Below are 7,442 nucleotides of genomic sequence, written 5' to 3' on the forward strand. Positions count from 1 at the left end.
TCAAAAAAGTATTTAAGTTCGTTTTTTTTTCACTCAATTGAGTACTTAAATTTTTAAAATATATAAAAAAGGCCTTCAAACTTCTTAAAAGAAAAAGCAATTAAGCCCATTCTCTTTTTTTTTTCACTTAATTGGGCACTTGAACTTTCAACATGCACCAAAAAAACCTCAATTTTTTTTTAAAAAAAGTAATTAAGCCCTTGCTCTTATTAAAAATTAAAAAAATTAGAAAAATTATTAAATTTTAATAAAAATATAAAAAAATTAGAATTTTTTAAAAATTAGAATTTTTTAAAAAATCATAAAAATAAAAAAATTTAAAATTTTATAAAAATCATTAAAAAAATTAACGAACCCTAGTTTTTTCAATTAAAGTCATCACAGCGTAACATGTGGCAAAAAACGATAAAAAAATAAAAATCAACAAAAGTTATAGAAAATTATAAAATGCTTCTTTTAGTACGATAATTTTTATAATTTTTTTTACGAAATTTATATTTCTTTACATTTTGTATAATTTTCTTACGACTTTATAAATTTTATATTTCTATATATTTTATAATTTTTAAGGTTTTTATAAAATTTTACAATTTTTATATATTTTTCTAATTTTTAATAATTTTTAATATTTGAATTTTTTAAATAATATTTAATACTATTTATTGATTTTAATTTTTTTTTCTAATTTGTAATGAAAGTAGGGGCATAATTGTTTTTTTTTGAAAAAGTTTTAGGGTCTTTTTGATGCATTTTGAAAGTTCAAGTACCTAATTGAGTGCAAAAAAAAAGTAGGGGCTTAATTGTTTTTTTTAAAAGGTTTGAGGGCCATTTTGATGCATTTTGAAAATTCAAGTACCCAAATGAGTGCAAAAAAAAGGGTTTAATTGCTTTTTTTGAAAAAGTTTGAGGGCTTTTTGCACCCTTAAGTGAAGGTAAAACATTTTCTTGTTTAATTAATGTAATTTGCAGTTGGAATTGATTGTATTCGAGATGTGGTATGCTAATGGGTGAAGTTGAAATTTTTTAGGTGTCTGAATTATAAATTTTTTAGAGGGTTAAAAATATAATTTTTTTCATTGTATTAATGTAAAATTTTACAATTTTCAAGGAATTAAACTATAATTTTTTTTTTGTTTTTGGAGGGGACATAATTGAATTTTAAATTTTAGGAGGGACTGAAGTACAATTTGACCATTAAATTAACTTAAAACGTTGCAAACACTTGACAAACTAAAGATGCAATTTTTCATTTTGGGTTGGGGAGCGGCTATGGCCTTTACCTGCCCCCCCTTAAGCTTTGCCCCTAAGTATGCTCAAATCTAGTCTAATTCGTGTACATTCTCCAAATATCTATTAAAATGTTTTGTATGATATACTTTTTAACTCATTAATTTATATATTTGTTAAAGTTTTGGTTTACAAGATATGAGGTAATTCACACTATAATTGTGCCAAGAGTTATTGGAGGAATACTAGCTTGAGCATATGGGGTTTTGTTTAGATCTCATAGATTGATTCTTACTCATATAGGGAGGGAGTTTGTAAAAAGTGTATGGAGTTTGATGTGAGTTTCTCGATATGGACAACTTATCACATAAGGTCAGGAGTAGAGTGGCGGATGGTCAGACTTAGGGCGTTGCCTAAATTGACTTGATGTAATTAGCCATAGTCGAGCTTAGCTTTAGAAGGTTGGTGCTAGAAGGTGATGCAATGATTCGTACTTTGTCTCAAGATTTACATAAGATTTGATGAGCCTGACTATGATGGTTCATGACTTAGGTGACCCATCGTTAAGGTGATAATTTGTTATTTACGACAAGATGACCTTTTATAAGGAGCTAGGTCCTTTCCTTATTGTTTCTTAAGTTGTGGTCCTGTCCAATGAAGAGCCTTAAGATTTGGCAGCGGACTTAAAAAGCCACCTACAAATGCTTTATGCCTAATTATGTTGGATAACACTTGCATCCTCTTTACTATCACAATTTTTAGCACAGAGTTAGTCAATGATTTTTCCCTAAATATCATCATTGCTTATTCTTTAGGAAATGTTCATGACCCATGGGTCTTTTACCTCTACGTGACATTGCTCTGTTAGGCTTTTTCCTATTGCGGAAAATTTCCCACTATTGCATTCCGAAGAAGTTTGGGTCATATCTCAATCCCAGTGTGGCTAATCTTCTTCTCAACCACCTATTGATCATAGCCTTGTTTCGCTATTTCCTCACCAACTAATTAATCAGATGTGAGCCCTTCCTCAAGAAGATTCCTTATTTTGCTCCTTAGTTTATGGGGTATTAACAATCATTTCCTATTTTTGTTCCCCTCCCAATGACAAAGTTATGCCTTTGTGGTGCGCTATTTTAAAGGCATTTGTACAGTTGTAACAATTTCCCCGTAGATAATGGATATGTTATAAAGTGACTTATTTTAAGGTTATATCTTTGGTGAAGTGAGGTCTTAGTATTAGGATCTAATGCCTTTAGTGCAGTAATATCATCAAAAGTACTTATAATTTTTTAAACAGATTGGTTTAATAAAATTTCGTCATTCTCATTAATATCTTTTGTATAATGTTTACAATGATTTTTATACGTAAAACAAAATGTAAGCAAAAATTAACTCACTAATTATCTAATGTTTAATTAATATTATGTAAGAAGAAAACTTCTATCAGTAGAATAACATCTGAAGATCCAAACCAAAAGAGAGATCAACATTCTCATGAAAAAAACCATTAGACTAGCCTATGTGATATCCCATTGGTCGACCTATGAACGTACTGGAAAACTGCAGAATTAATATGATCACACAGTCTATGGGTCTACACAAATAAAACCAAAGTTTGATTATTAAGCTTATTCAAAATAGCAAATCAATCAGATTCAACAATGATGTGATGAAAGCGGTTTTTCCTAGCCATCTTAAGGAACTTGCTAGTGCAAGGGCCTTAGCCGAAAGTGTATCAAAGGCACCATCTAAACATTAAGCACAACCTTTTGGATGGTGCCTTTGATTCTTTTTTATTCTTGATAAACCATAATATATACATATTTTTACCCCATGCTTGGCATATTTTTTGGATGATTTATCTTAAGATTTAATGAATTTGATGCTCCTAATCCTTTAATTTCATGTTTTATACTCAAGACAGCTTAAGAAAGCGAAAAGAGCAAGAAACAGTGGACAAAATGGGCCTAATTCAGTGTTTCACACGGCCTAGGCACTCTTACACGGGTAATCCACACGCGCGTGTGTCATGGCCGTGTCGACATTAAACCACGTCAAAATTGCACACGGCTTGAGCACCTTCACATAGGTGTGGCACACGGCCGTGTCCTTGTCGAGCCCAAGTCTAATTCTATTCGGAAAAGGCTAATTTTGAGCTATTTTTGGCATTCCAAATACTATATAAACATCCTAGAAGAGGATCAAAGGGGACATGAAAAGTAGAAGGTAGAGAATACTTGAAGAAAGCCATTGGAATCAGCTCGGAAGCAGGATCTACTTCAAGACTGAAGATCTCTATTCAATTTCTTTAGAAGTTTTTAGGTTTCTTTATGTTTTATTGTTTTCACAATTTTTAGATGTTTTCCCCCATTATTATGAACTAAATTCCTAAATACCTAGGGAAGATGAAAACTAAGACGAATCTTATTATCTTTTGAACTATATGATAAATACTTGTTCTTATTCTTAATTATGAGTTTTAATCCTTGCTTTAATATTTCAGGGTATTAATTCAGGTTTTGATGTGCTTATTCAGTGGAGCAAAACTCCCTGTTTAAGAGTAGATCTTCCATAATTAAGCGGAGTTGATTGCAATACTAGAGATAGGACGACATAAATCAGCCGGATTAAAGTTAAATCTAATAAGGGAATTCATAGATCGAGTTAATGCGACAATAGGGGTTTTAATTAGAAAGAGATTTCAATTAATGAACCTAGAGCCAGTTGTTTTTAGTCTCGAGAGAGATATTAACATAAATCAGGGATTTCTACGGATTAAGTCAAGTGAATAAATCATCTAATTTAGAAGTAATAAGTAAAGTCTAGATGGATTCTTCCTTGGTTATTATCTTCTCCATCGGTTTTCCAATAGTATTTTCTAACTTTTACCGCTGTGGTGTTCTTAGTTAAGTAAATCGTTAATTTTAGTTTAAAAACATCTTTTTAATTCTTGGGCCAGATAATAAAAAAATAGTAATTACTAGTACTGTTCGATAGGTGTGCTTGCCTTAGTCAAATGTTTAGTTAGTTTAGTGACCATCAAGTTTTTGGCGTCGTTGTCGGGGACTAATATATTAGGAACGCTTGATTTTTATTACTTTAGCCATTTTTATTTTTAGTGCAATTTATTTTTTTATTTTAATTTACTAATTTTTCTTTTTTTTGCTTCTGGCAGGTTTCTATAGTTTATGACAAGAAGGAATCCGTCAGGACCATTACTATTTGATAATGAAATTGAAAGTACAACTCATAGAAATCGTAGAGAAATAAGACGGGGTTTACAGTATATAGAGGAAGAGCACGAGGATGATACTAATACTACCGAGGAGATGGATGAAAATCGAAATAATTGACTACCTCCTGTGATTGCTACAGTCCCTGCAAATCAGAATCCTACTCCTCGTACTATGTATGATTATGCTAAACCCAATCTCACTGGGGTTGAATCGAGTATTGTTCGACCTACCATTGCTGTAAACAATTTTGAACTAAAGCCAAATACAATTCAGATGATCCAACAGTTTATTCAGTTCAAAGGTCTGTAAGATGAGGATCCAAACACTCATTTGGCCAACTTCTTGGAATATTGTGACACTTTCAAAATCAACGGCGTTTCTGACGATTCCATTCGCCTAAGGGTATTTTCCTTCTCATTAAGAAATAAGGCTAAGTAGTGGTTGAACTCCCTACCACGAGGTTTAATCACTACTTGGAAACAGATGACCGAGAAGTTTCTACTAAAGTACTTTCCATTAGTTAAGACAGTTAAATTGAGGAACGATATCTCTTCTTTCGTGCAGATGGATTTAGAAACTTTATACGATGTATGGGAGAGGTATAAGGACTTACTAAGAAGGTGCCCCTACCATGAGTTACCTTTATGGCTAATGGTTCAAACTTTTCACAACGGTTTGAACCCCTAAACTAGGAAAATGGTCGATGCAGCTGCCGGTGGAAAAATAAATAACAAAACACCTGAGGAAGCTTATGAGTTCATTGAAGAGATGTTACTGAATAATTATCAGTGGCAAGTTATGAAAACAAAGCCAACGAAATCAGCCTGTGTTTTCAACCTAGATGTAGTCTTCCTGTTATGAAACCAGGTAGAACTCTTGAATAAAAAGATTAACGGTCTATGTGGTTCTACACAGGTACATCACCGTGATGCAATGTGACACGAGTGGAGGTGGAATGGGCAATTCAGAATATTTACCCTTCGGCCCTTACATGGAGAACGAGTAAATAAATTATATGGGTAATAATTCTCGACCTGAAAATAATCCTTACAGTAACACTTACAATGCAGGTTGGAGGAACCACCCAAACTTCTCATTAGGGGGCCAAGGAAATCAGAGACCACTACCCCCTCCAGGCTTTCAACAACAACCTTACCAGCAAGAGAAAAAGCCGAACCTTGAAGAAATGATGACAAAATTTATTTCAGTAGCGGAAACCCATTTTCAAAACACTGAAACTGCACTAAAAAATCAAAAAGCATCGATTCAAGGGCTCGAGAATCAAATAGGACAGCTGGCTAAGATGGTTTCAGAGAGATCACAAGGGAGCCTGCCTAGTGACACCGAACCCAACCCAATAGAGCACGTAAAAGCAGTTACCCTAAGGAGTGGGAAAGTATTAACTGAATCTGAAAAGAAACTGTCACAAGAAGCTGGTAGGAAAGAGGATGAGGAGGTAAAACTCGAAATTAGTGAAAAACCGAGGCTGAGGGAATATAAACCACCAATCCCATATCCAGCAAAGTTGAAGAAAGACCACATGGATGCACAATTCGGTAAATTTCTTAAACTTTTTAAACAGCTGCATATTAATTTACCTTTTGTTGAAGCTATCTCGTAGATGCCTACATATGCAAAATTTTTTAAGGAGCTTCTAACAAATAAAAGGAAGTTTGAAGAGTTGTCTGCAGTAGAACTCAACGAGGAGTGCTCGATCATACTCCAAAATAAACCGCCAACCAAACTGAAAGATCCATGAAGTTTTACTATTTCCTGCTTAATTGGTAGTTTAAATGTTGATAAGGCACTAGCTGATTTAGGAGCTAACATTAATTTGATGCCTTACAAAATGTTCAAACAACTTGGCCTTGGAGAACCAAAACCTACTAAGATGAGTATTCAACTAGCTGTTAGATCTGTTAAATATCCTAGGGGTATTATTGAAGATATACTAATAAAAGTAGATAAATTCATATTCTCTATTGATTTTGTCGTGCTTGACATGGATGAGGATGTTAAAGTGCCTTTAATTTTAGGTCACCCATTTTTAGCGACTCCTATGGCTATTATTAAAGTGGGTGACGGTAAAATTGTGCTTAGGGGAGGTGACGAAGAGATTATCTTTAAAATTTATGATGCCATGAGATTTTCTAGAGAACAAAATGACTCCCGTTATTTTATTGATTATATTGATCATGCTACTCAAGATTTTTTACAGGAAATCGTTCATAAGGACACGTTGGAACTGTGTCTTGCACAAAGAGAGGAGGTAAATGACGATGATTCTGTGTTAGGTAAGACAAAAGCTTAATTAAATTTTAATGAGTCTTCATTGAGACAGAAGAATTATGAGGGTATTGAGGTAAATAATAAATTAAAATTAAAACCCTCTGTTGAATAACCTCCTAAATTAGAATTGAAGCAACTACCAAATCACCTAGAATATGCGTTTCTTAGAAATAATTCCACATTACCAGTGATTATTGCTTCAGATTTACAGCCAACCGAAAAGGACGAGTTACTTCAAGTGTTGAAGGAGTATAAAAGAGCTATAGCTTGGAAGATTTCTGACATAAGAGGGATTAGTCCTTTTTTTTGCACACATAAAATTCTAATAGAAGATGAATATAAACCTTGTGTGCAAGTTCAAAGATGACTGAATCCTAACATGAAAGAAGTCGTAAAAGCTGAGCTGATTAAACTTCTAGATGCTGGAGTTATTTATCCTATCTCTGACAGTTCTTAGGTGAGTCTTGTGTAGGTTGTCCCTAAGAAAGGAGGCATGACTATTGTGGCATGACTGTTGTGGTTAATGAGAAGAATGAATTGATCCCAACACGAACAGGCACAGGATAGAGAGTTTGCATTGACTATAGGAAGTTAAACGATGTCACGAGAAAAAAACATTTTCCCTTACCATTCATTGATCAGATGTTGGAAAGATTATTTGGGCATATGTATTATTGCTTCCTAGATTGA

At 33.3% G+C, this 7,442-nt stretch overlaps 1 non-coding gene across 1 annotated transcript; it reads right to left on the reverse strand.

Annotated features, from left to right (window-relative positions):
- Positions 1 to 4,994: 4,994 nt before the first annotated feature.
- LOC121204203 (small nucleolar RNA R71) lies at positions 4,995 to 5,101 on the reverse strand. Its single transcript, XR_005899132.1, has one exon. It is a non-coding gene; the product is annotated as a small nucleolar RNA R71 (small nucleolar RNA).
- Positions 5,102 to 7,442: the final 2,341 nt, after the last annotated feature.

This window comes from Gossypium hirsutum, chromosome A07 (genome assembly GCF_007990345.1).
Source record: "Gossypium hirsutum isolate 1008001.06 chromosome A07, Gossypium_hirsutum_v2.1, whole genome shotgun sequence".
Taxonomy (NCBI): Eukaryota; Viridiplantae; Streptophyta; class Magnoliopsida; order Malvales; family Malvaceae; genus Gossypium; species Gossypium hirsutum.